Below are 12437 nucleotides of genomic sequence, written 5' to 3'. Positions count from 1 at the left end.
TACGTTGTGCATGTAGTGCAAGTGATTTACAACTTATAGCACTAATTTATACAACACCACCTATTCTGATTTAATATATACGGTGGTGTCAGTGAATTAGCAGCAGTTAACCATGTGATGCACAAGATGTTATTTTCAGCAACTACCAAGAGAGCCCATGCTTTTAATTCATTTATAACAGAACCTTCTATGCACTGATGTAACCTACCTGGAGATATCAATGATATTCATAATAGAAAAAAGCAGTAATGGTAAAGGGTGAAGATCACAGAAGTAGAATCACTCATTGCAAAAGGCTTACTTTTGAGTTTTACTTTTGCAGCCTGCTTTTATGTTTGCCAGCATACACATCAAAGGATCCTGTAGCATACAAGCACTGGCTAAATAGAAAGTGCAGCTGTGGCTGATGGGTGTGTCATGGGTTTTCCAAACATTTAGGTATAAATCAAAGCACTGAACAAACTAATACCTTGACCTTATGATGGAAAAATAAAGTGATAACCCCCAGATGATTGCAGTTTTTCCCAGAGGGAAAAAATAAACAAAAACAGCTCACATCACCGCCCCTCCAAAAATACAAAAAAACAAATCAAGGCTACACTTTGGGGCCGAAATATGCAAAATATGCACAGAATATTCTGGGATATCAATTTCATAGTTGTTAATCCTTTTTTTCTCCACATAACAACAACTTTGTGAACTACATGGTGTTGTTTCATATATAGAAAAAGGTTGTCAGTGTTTTCAAAAAGGTTTAACCTCTGTGTCTTGTTTGTTCCTTTTAAAAAACTGACCCTTTTTTATTATTATTGGTGACAGTTATATGCTGTTTGTTGTAATACGACTTGAAATGTGTTCCTATATGTTTGTGTTTGTATATTCTTTTGCATGTGCCTCATTGGAACTTCAGCCAGACAATAGATTTCCTAAAACAGAAATTGACCCAAAATCAATTGACCCTAAATCAAAAATACACAAAAAATTTACAAATTAATACAATGCACATGTACTTGTTGTTTTGTAAACTATACGGTAAGAACCTTTACATAGATGTTTTCTAATTGTTATTTTTCCTAGTCCAGAAATAATTGTAATACCTCTGCTACAGCAAATTACAGTGGGGCAAAAAAGTATTTAGTCAGCCACCGATTGTGCAAGTTCCCCCACCTAAAATGATGACAGAGGTCAGTAGTTTGCACCAGAGGTACACTTCAACTGTGAGAGACAGAATGTGAAAAAAAAAAACCATGAATCCACATGGTAGGATTTGTAAAGAATTTATTCGTAAATCAGGGTGGAAAATAAGTATTTGGTCAATAACAAAAATACAACTCAATACTTTGTAACATAACCTTTGTTGGCAATAACAGAGGTCAAACGTTTACTATAGGTCTTTACCAGGTTTGCACACACAGTAGCTGGTATTTTGGCCCATTCCTCCATGCAGATCTTCTCGAGAGCAGTGATGTTTTGGGGCTGTCGCTGAGCAACACGGACTTTCAACTCCCGCCACAGATTTTCTATGGGGTTGAGGTCTGGAGACTGGCTAGGTCACTCCAGGACTTTCGAATGCTTCTTACGGAGCCACTCCTTTGTTGCCCGGGTGGTGTGTTTTGGATCATTGTCATGTTGGAAGACCCAGCCTCGTTTCATCTTCAAAGTTCTCACTGATGGAAGGAGGTTTTGGCTCAAAATCTCACGATACATGGCCCCATTCATTCTGTCCTTAACACGGATCAGTCGTCCTGTCCCCTTGGCAGAAAAACAGCCCCATAGCATGATGTTTCCACCCCCATGCTTCACAGTAGGTATGGTGCTCTTGGGATGCAACTCAGTATTCTTCTTCCTCCAAACACGACGAGTTGAGTTTATACCAAAAAGTTCTACTTTGGTTTCATCTGACCATATGACATTCTCCCAATCCTCTGCTGTATCATCCATGTGCTCTCTGGCAAACTTCAGACGGGCCTGGACATGCACTGGCTTCAGCAGCGGAACACGTCTGGCACTGCGGGATTTGATTCCCTGCCGTTGTAGTGTGTTACTGATGGTGACCTTTGTTACTTTGGTCCCAGCTCTCTGCAGGTCATTCACCAGGTCCCCCCGTGTGGTTCTGGGATCTTTGCTCACCGTTCTCATGATCATTTTGACCCCACGGGATGAGATCTTGCGTGGAGCCCCAGATCGAGGGAGATTATCATCCATTTTCTGATGATTGCTCCCACAGTTGATTTTTTCACACCAAGCTGCTTGCCTATTGTAGATTCACTCTTCCCAGTCTGGTGCAGGTCTACAATACTTTTCCTGGTGTCCTTCGAAAGCTCTTTGGTCTTGGCCATGGCGGATTTTGGAGTCTGACTGTTTGAGGCTGTGGACAGGTGTCTTTTATACAGATTATGAGTTCAAACAGGTGCCATTCATACAGGTAACGAGTGGGGGACAGAAAAGCTTCTTACAGAAGACGTTACAGGTCTGTGAGAGCCAGAGATTTTCCTTGTTTGAGGTGACCAAATACTTATTTTCCACCCTAATTTACGAATAAATTCTTTACAAATCCTACCATGTGGATTCATGGATTTTTTTTTTTCACATTCTGTCTCTCACAGTTGAAGTGTACCTCTGGTGCAAATTACTGACCTCTGTCATCATTTTAAGTGGGGGAACTTGCACAATCGGTGGCTGACTAAATACTTTTTTGCCCCACTGTAAGTGGAACACTGCGTGAAATGCCCATCCAACAAGTGATTGGCAGCCAGTGTCTATTAGAGACTTACATATTTGAGCTATGTAGATCTTATATCCAGTGGAAGTTGTGGAGCTCACTTCCATTAGACCAAAGATCAGTGGACACTGTTGATACCCTTAAAAAGAAACTTAAGCCTGTTCAGGCTTTTTGCTTTCATTTAGTTTGATCTATTTATACAGTTTTAATTGTTGTATCTTATTCTGTATTGTAAAGCACTTTGTGAATTTTGTTCTAAAAAAAACACATTATCAATAAACCTTAATTACTTATGTTTTTGTAGAATATTTTTTGTCTTTTGTGAACATTCGAATAAGAGTTGGCAAACACACAGCTTATGAGAATGTGTCTATTTAGCAAGTAGCTATAATGAAACCCAATCAGACAATTATCTTGTGACATGGTGAAGGTGAGATTTTTTTTTTAGATGATATCAAATGTTAAAACTGTGGCTGCTTTATTTAAAGCAAAAAAACATATGCTCATTTTGAATTTGATTCCTACGTGCATCAGAAAAGACTAAACATGACATTTTTTGTATTGTCCTTTCCTGATGTGTCAACTGCTTCCAGCGGGTGACAGGTGTGGAGAGCAGGCAGGTCAGTTTAGTACCTAGACTCTTTTACTGTGCTTCCATGCTGATGAAATATGCACAGAATATTTTGACATTGTCTTGCTGAATAAAAGAAATGGCCGTTCCTTCTCTCTCTCTCTCTCTCTCTCCTAAAGTTTGCCTTTTGTCCTATCTCTTTTTGCTCTCTCCTCTTATCCCCCAGTCATGGTGGACAGATGTGAGCTTGGTTCTGCTGGAGGTTTCTTCTGCCAGAGGGAGTTTGTCCTTCCCACTGTCGTCAAGTGCTTGCTCATAGGGAGTTGTGTGGTTGGGATTTCTTTCTAATATTGTTATCTTACAATATGAAATATATATATATATATATATATATATATATATATATATATATATATATATATATATATAAATGAAAATGAATTGAACTGAATTGGACATTCTTTCTTCCGCATGCAACATATATGTGCAAATTACTTATGTGCACTATTATTATTTAAAGTTTAAAGCTAAATGGGCTCCCTATTCATTAGCTGGAAGAGTGCATGGTGGAGTTTAAAACACTTTTGAGAATTATTATTGGAATTATGAACCAATTCCACAATTTCCTTAATCTTTTAATTAGATAACTTACAGCAGATGAGGGATTAAACCTATTCTCTGTCATTTTACACTGAAAAACAATTACAACTATTTCTGTCACAGAGTAGATCTTCCCATCTTTACATTAGGGGGATTTTTTTTCACACCCAATGTTTTGGCTCTTGCTAATTTAGCTAGTGAGATCCACCACTTATATTTGTAACAGTTAAAATTTCAGTCTTTTATTGCCCAAGTCTCAGTTTAAAAAAAAAACAACAAAAACATGTAGATCCATCAAATTAAAAGTGAGCATATAGTACTTAAATAAATAAATATAAATGATAAACATCACTAAGTTTATACATATAATATGTTGTTTTTTTTGGTTTTTTTAATGTTGTACATTTTCAACTTGCTGTTAAAATTAACAATGTATTTTGTTTTTTTACTATATGATTCTGTTCTGCAGATGTGTATAACATTTCTCTCAGAATGTGCTTTTGTTTCTATATAAAAAGAAATAATAAAGAATGGAGAGATGCAGATTACAGTTTGTGTCTGTCTTATTCCTGTCAAACTGTCTGGGATTTTCTGGGATAACATGAGGTATTAGCACATGTTTATCTGTGAAGCAGGTAATGAAACTCTACAGAAGCCTCTGGTCTGAGCCTCCTGTTTGATTCAGTTTTCAGAACCTCAACACTGCAGCTCCTCCACTATCTAAAGTGAACACCTTTACTAATTTTCCAGAACAGAATAAGATACAGAGTTCAACCATGAAGAAACTTGTAATTACAATACATACTTTCGTAAACTATATCATTTTTAAACTCACCAGTTTTCCTAGTCTGACTTCTTAGTTGACTTCTTCATTTTAATCAGCTTAAAGCTCTTTGGTCGACACTCGTCCTTTGTCTTAAAGTTGGATCCTCATTCGAGTAAAGTACCACACTCTGTTTACCCTTGTTTAAAGTTAAGCTTTTATTTCTCTAATTAATCATTACACATGATTAGCAGAGGTTCAGCTGTTCTGAACACTCACTACAGAGCACATCCTCTCCATAATGCTGGTCTGACAAGAAACAAGTGAGATTTTACGCTGTTATTGCTGCAGAAATCGACAAGCAACAGATAAAGAAAGTTTCACTTTGCCAGCAGCTGTACAGCCTGGTAATATTCTCCTGAGAACCACCCTGTTTATTTATGTCCTCTGTAATGGACATTTGTGTTTTGCTCTTTTTTCTTTTGACTTATTTGAGCTATCCTAATAAGTCCTGGCATACCATTAATACCTCATGCATTTGGGTGGCCTCTTTTAGCTCCAAAAAGGAAGGAAATTACCAAAAAAAAGGTAAACGGGAAGATTTATTTTTCCTCTGCTTCAGGAGGATATAAAAATATAAGATTGAAGAGTTACATTATTTTTTTCTGACCCACAGATTTTAAATAGAATAAAAAACTATTTCTGTTGAAATAGATGGAAGTTGTACATTTAAATCCTAATTTAGTTGTATGATTTTTAGTTCTAGTTAAGGGAGCTAAATTTGTATTATCTAACAGATAATTTTGCTAATAAATTTCATAGATTCCTTAGAACAAATCTATTTTATCTCTAAATCTCTTTTTTATCTCTAAATTTTTTTATCTCTAACTTCAATTTTATATTTATTGTTGTTAAGAGTTTATCTACAGAGTTTGATGAAAATATTTTCATTATTTCATTTCATTTTATTCACAATTTTTTTTAATATATTTTATATATATTTTACAGTTTCAATGTATAAAATATATGTATATGTAGATAAGCAACATATAAAAAATAAATTAAAAATAAACAGAGCAGAAGGTGCTGGTGTGGTTAGCACTGTTGCTTCACAGCAAGAAGTGATTTTGGTTATATTCATAAGATGGAAGACGGTGGGGCCAGGTTTCACAATGAACACACCTGAAACTCTGGCTGATTGGGACCCACACCGAGTTTCACACCTTGGCTCAGGCGATTAGAGGATCATCAGGGGGTCTTTTTGTCCCTCTGTGGGGGGAAACTCCCACTAGGTTTATATCTGGGACTCTCCACCATTTGACCGTAGAACTGAAGAAGCTTCTCGGATGAGAGGTGAAACGTCTTCAAGTAACTTAAAGAAGTCCAGATGCTTTACTTTGCAAGCTCCTTTGACTACGATGACCTGGATGACTGAGAACCTTCACAGACGAAACTATAGAACATGTCATATTGCACTGTCAGAAGTATCAGGTTGAGAGGAGACAATTGATCCAAAACCTAAATAACATAAAAATCAAACTGGACCTTATTGATTAAAAAAGTAAATGTTATCAGGCCTTATTTCAGTTTTTAAAAGAGGGGAAACTGTTTTAAAAACTTTTTTTGAGCGACGTTCCAGACCACACTCCATATCAGTTGGTGGCGGTAATGCACCTTTCAGTTTTTTGCCAACCGCCAATAAAAATGTAGAAGAAGAAGTTGCAGCATCTGGTGAAGTGAGTGTGCTGAAAGGTGAGTCTTTACAGTGAGCTCTCCACACACATTATACACAGTGCAGGTAGAGCACTGCTTTGCCCTTCTGCGTCGCCTGATGGTTCTCCAGAATCTCTTCGAGGCAGTCTAAAAGGCTTTTTCCATGGCCTCTCTAAATTCCTCCCGCACCCAAATATTTGCTTTAGTCACTGTAGCTGCCTCCACCAGTGTGTGAATGTGAGAGTGAATAAATATTGGCATTGTAAAGCGCTTTGGGTGCCTTGAAAAGCGCTATATAAATCCAATCCATTATTATTATTATTATTATTATTACTGCTGGAACCGATTCAGCTTGGACTGTTGGTACTTATCGGCTGCCTCCGAATTCCCACAGACTAACCAAGTCCAACAGGACTCCTTCTTCAGGGTGATGGTTCCCCTCATCTTCAATGTCCACCATCTGGTTCGGGGGTTTCTGTTACGCCAGCAAGGACCAGTGCATGAAAAAGGACCCAAATGCAGATTTAGGCAGAGGCAAAACTGCTGGATTTTCAGTGAGACTTTATTTACAGAAACACAAGTTAAATACTTAAGTTCAGAAAACATGGGACAAGCATCTAAACGTGAGTCAGAAGCAATCGTGGGTTGTGGACAGAGGTCGCTGAAAAAGAGGGAGAGAAATGCTAGTGGAATGCTGAGTGAGGTGGTGAGGAGGTCACTCATTTTGGGTTATAATGTATAAAAGTTTAGTCTGTTTTGTAAATCTTCCTCATAATGCTTCAAAAAAGGAGAACTATTCTGTGTATGGTCAGAATATTGAGAATAATAAGTGACTTGTGATTGACAAGTCATTAGCCAATGAAAGAGTGGTTTCATTGAAATTATTTATGCTCAAAATAAAAAAAATAAAAAAAAATCTTTTAAAGAAGAAAGTTTATACTCAAAGATTAACCCAACTGATGCTGCCACTGAATAATATCTTAACAATAAAAATCTACCGTACAGTGAGACAGGGGAAGAGGGGTCCAGGGGTTCCGAGGGTATGTCCAGGGCTCTTGGCTCCGTTTGAGAAAGGAAACACAGTCAGTCCAGAAATCCCCGCCGCGCCTCACACTCTCCATCAAGTAGATACCAGGGAAAACTGGCTGGGGTCCAGGGAGGCCTGTGTAGGGAAAACAGAGAACAACAATTAACCAGAGAACTAGAATAGAATAGCCTTTATTGTCATTGTACAGAGTACAACGAAATTGGAGTGCCACTCCCTTGGTGCAAGATTCAATAATAAATCTAAATGTAAAATATAAAAAGTACAATAAAACAATCGCAAGTACTCGAACAATAGTAAGTACAATATATACAGGATAGCAGCATTAATATAATGACAGTATGACCGCCGTAGTATTTGCAGTCCAGGAGAGGTCATCAGAGATCTGCACGCCCAGAAACCTCATGGAGAGTACCCTCTCCACACAGTTCCCGTGAATGTAAAGTGGGGCCGGGTCTGCTCTGCCCTTCCTGAAGTCCAAGATAAGTTCTTTAGTTTTCGTGGTGTTCAGTTGGGGGTTGTTAACTGAACACCACTCAGTCAGTCTGTTGACCTCATCTCTGTAGTCCGACTCATCCCCCCTTGAGATGAGTCCAACCACTGTGGGAGTTTTTCCTTCCCACTGTCGCCAAAGTGCTTGCTCATAGGGGGTCATATGATTGTTGGGTTTTTCTCTGTATCTATGAAGCGCCTTGAGGAGACTTTTGTTGTGATTTGGCGCTATATAAATAAAATTGAATTGAATTGAATTGAATTGGTGTCATCCGCGAACTTTATGATGGTGTTTGAGAGATGGGTAGGGGAGCAGTCGGATGTGTAGAGCATAAACAGGAGGGGACTCAAAACACATCCTTGTGGAGACCCAGTGCTGAGTGTGATGGTGCTGGACAGGTGGGGGCCAAGTATGACAGACTGTGGTCTATTTGTCAGGAAGTCCTTGATCCAGAGGCAGATGGGGGTGGAGAGTCCCAGGTGAGACAGTTTCTAGACCAGGATCTCCGGGATGATATGATTGAATGCTGAGCTGAAGTCCAGAAAGAGCATTCTCACATAGCTTCCTCGGTGCTCCAGGTGACTCAGCGCAGTGTGGAGCGCTATGGTGATGGCGTCCTCGGTGGATCGATTTGTCCTTTAGGCAAATTGGTGGGGGTCCAGAGTGGGAGGCAGACCGGCCCTGATGTGCTGACAGACCAGTCTCTCAAAGCACTTCATCACTACAGGCGTAAGTGCAACAGGCCTGTAGTCATTTGGGCTGACCACAGCTGTCTTCTTGGCGATGGGGATGATGGTGGAGGTTTTGAGGCAGGGCGGGACGGTGTTTGATGACAAGGAAAGGTTGAAGATTTTAGTGAAGACTCCGGTCAGTTCGTCAGCACATGCTCTGAGAACCTTTCCATGTATTCCATCAGGACCTGCCGCCTTCCTGGGATTCACTGACCTTAGAACACACCTCACTTGGTGCTCCCTAAGTGTTAGTGTGCCAGTGCTGGGGGCGGGTGGAAGTGGTGTGACAGCTGAGGGCCTGGTCGTCTCAAAGTGGGCGAAGAAACAGTTTAGATCCTCAGCCAGCGAGACATCAGTCCTAGATGTCGCCTGGTTATTGCTTCTGTAATTGGTAATGTGATTGATCCCCTGCCACATTTTTTCTGGGGTCGTTGTCAGCAAAGTGATCTTCAATCCTCCTCCTATAGGCAGCCTTAGCTTTCCTGATGCCTCTACTCAGGTCTGCCCTGGCCGCCCTATACGCAGCCCTGTCCCCTGACTTGAAGGCAGTGTTGCAGCTTTTTAGGAGGGATTGCACTTCGCTATTCATCCAGGGTTTTTGATTTGGAAACACCCTGACCCTTTTGTTGACGGTGACATTGTCAACACAGTTCCTGATGTACGAGAGTACAGTGTCCGTGTACTCCTGGAGGTTGTGGCTGGAGAATAAATCCCATACAGTTGTTGAGAAGCAGTCCTGCAGTTGAGAGAGGGCTCCTTCAGGCCAGGTTTTTATTGTCTTTGTCTGGGGCTTTGTTTTTCTCAGCAGGGGGGTGTAGGTGGGGGTGAGGGACATGCAGAGGTGGTCAGATCCAGCCAGGTGGGGGAGGGGTGTCGCTCTGAAAGCATGCCTGATGTTTGAATAGACATGGTCCAAAGTGTGTTCTCCTCTCGAAGCACAGTCTTTAGGCACGCTTTGTTAAAGTCACCGGCGACAATAAAAACCCCATCGGGGTGGGCAAGCTGTTGTTTGTTTATGGTGTTGAGCAAGAGGCTGAGAGCCGTGCCAACGTTAGCATCCGGCGGTATATAAACAGCTATCACAATAACTACTGTAAACTCCCTCGGGATGTAAAAAGGTCTGCACGAGACTGCCAGAACCTCCAAATCAGGAGAACAGTGTGTGAATGATCCTGTTGTTACAACACCACTCGTTATGCACGTAAACACATCCTCTGCTTTTACCTGAGTTGCTGTTTCTGTCCTGCCGGTGTAGCGTGCGGCCTGCTAACTCGACTGCAGCGTCGGGAATCAGCGGGTGAAGCCACGTCTCCGTAATAAGGATAATGCTGCAGTTACGTGCAAAGCTTGTGGTGGCTATCTGTAGCTCCAATTCGTCCAATTTGTGGGTGATGGATCTGGCGTTCAATAGGAAAAGGCTCGGAAGTGCTGGCCGGTGTGGATGTTTGCGTAGCCTAGCGTCTGAGCCCAACCGGCATCCCCTCTTCTGCTTTCTTTCTGTGTGTTCGCTGATATTCGCAAGAAACAGACAAACTATATTTAAATCCTAGGTCAATTAGGTTCTGGCGACTGTAAGAGATGGTGGCGTTGCAAACATTGAAAAATATCCACATTAAAAGTAAAAACGAGCACCAAACTGGAGAGTTAAGAGCCGCTGCACCCGTGCACGCCGCCATCTTGGATAGGTCAACTAGGAAGCACAAGGAAGAAAACAACTGATAGCCGGGCAACACTAACTGAGAATAGTACAAGCAAGGACCAACACTCCAAAGAGGCCTTAAATGGCGTCAGGGGCAATCAACCAGAATGACCATCAGGTGAGATAGAGGGTGAGGATCCAGGGAGGGAATGTCAGTGGAGTGTCATTTTTAGATCTCTCCAGAGGTGTTCAGTTGGGTTTATGTTTGGGCCCCTTTAAATGGGCTCCAGTGAACTGCTTTCTTTTTTTGAACAGAGCTGTTTGGGGTTCTAACTTTCTTCAAGCACGCATCACAAATTAATTTCATTAATTAATGCCGTGTTTAGTGTCGAGAACACTAAAAGCCGTCTAATTATTGATCCAACTTCAAATGGGGTTGGAGAGTGTGTGAGAATAAACAGCTACATGTCACATGGTTTCTTTTTTATTTACATCACTTGCTGAATGATCTTTCTCCTGTTCATTCTCCCGGTTACATTACGCTAACGCAGATGGACGCAGATGTACAGAGAAAAATGTCAAAGGAAGACTGGAAAAATAATTGAAAGTTGAGAGAAAGAAGAGCGAGAGAGAAACAAAAAATTATATGGACAAAGAGAAACCTGGATGTATAAATTAAGCAAGAGAACCAAGAGGACAGACAGGGAGAGAAGTTTGGTCAAGCGTATGAACAGCATGTTACTGCCCAGTCATTGGAGGTAGGTAAACCAACACAGGAGGTACTCAAATCCAATCTCTGGGAATTTGCACAGTAAATAGTTTTCAGAGCCAACACAGGAGCTTAGAGATGGCTTTCCCACAGGTTTTTATGAGGGAGACGTCACTCTCATTAGCTGCAGTCTGACAGAAAAGGAGACCAGTCACTTAGAAATGGCCGGGTCACAGACAACATTCCTCACTGTTCTCCCTTTCTTTTACTTCACTTTATGTTGGTACAATGATGCCAAAACTAAAAGCTGAAAAGTAATTTACAACTATACTTAGTTTGGGGAGCTTAGCTCCCAATCATAATGTCATGCATGCGGTGTCTTCTAATTACTTTTGATGGAATATGCTGTTTCCAAATGTAATCAACCCTTTTTACATTTGCAAATCTCAATTCAATTGGATAGACATTGCAAATATTACCTCCAAAAGCAACCTAATTAATTGGATGGGCCTACTGTAATTTCTAAGAATAATTTAGAGTCAATAATCAGAGATTTTAATTTAATCCACCATTTTTAGCAGTGTGTTCAGTTATCAAAAATGAGGCAAAGTTAAAGTTAAAGAACATCAATATAGTGGCAAGCATCCTGTTCGAGCCATGTTTAGAGTGGTATGGATCCTGCAAATTGCCACACTTCATATCATTATGTTCTCTTTAGAATGTCCACAGACATTTTTAAGTGTCGTACTGGAAAGCACTCAAATCATCCATCAACTACATTAAAAATTACTTCTGTTTTTCCAACTAACTTCATTATTTGCTCCCTTGTTCTCCCTGTTCTTGTACAATCTCCCTGTCCTCTGTGTTTCCACCCTCCTCACTCAACTAGAAACTGGAAAATGACAGAAATATAATCTTATAATAATTATTATAAGAGTAAGTGGGGGATCCACAATCAGCAATAGTACAACAGACTGCTTAGCTATGTAAACTCATTATCAATGAATGTGGGTAAAGCAGAAACTACAGCTTTATCATTTTTGTTAAATTTAAGTGTTACAGTGAATAAAAAAACGAACTGATCCATATCAGTTTATTGCAATATCACACTGAATACAAACTGCTGCGGGACATAGACAGGTAACATCATTCTGATGTTTTGTCACCTGGATCTAGAGCTTTACTGTAAACAAAGAGTGAAGCTCAATTCAATCAGAACAGCAATAACAATTTTTTAGCTAAAATAATAATGCACATCGACTCTTTGGCATACCAGCAGACTAGTGAATCAGAAGGTTCAAACTACATTCGCTAGCGCTTTGGACACTATTTAGAGAACAAACAAAAATAAGCAGATACTTTAGAAGTCACAGTAACGTCCCCGCACAATCAGAGCAGTTTAAACTTTTGCTGTATTTCAGTTAAAGTGTGTTTTAAATCTGGATCACTGA

The 12437-nt window shown here is 40.2% G+C and overlaps 1 long non-coding RNA gene across 1 annotated transcript in view; it reads left to right on the top strand.

Annotated features, from left to right (window-relative positions):
- LOC309696725 overlaps positions 1-12437 on the top strand; it is a 214877-nt gene that overhangs the window by 145124 nt on the left and 57316 nt on the right. The window lies entirely within an intron of this gene.

This window comes from Aulonocara stuartgranti (genome assembly GCF_965226115.1).
Source record: "Aulonocara stuartgranti genome assembly, chromosome: 20".
Lineage (NCBI taxonomy): Eukaryota > Metazoa > Chordata > Actinopteri > Cichliformes > Cichlidae > Aulonocara > Aulonocara stuartgranti.
The sequence above is the reverse complement of the archived record's forward strand: the minus strand, read 5'-3'. Positions and strand labels throughout refer to the sequence as shown.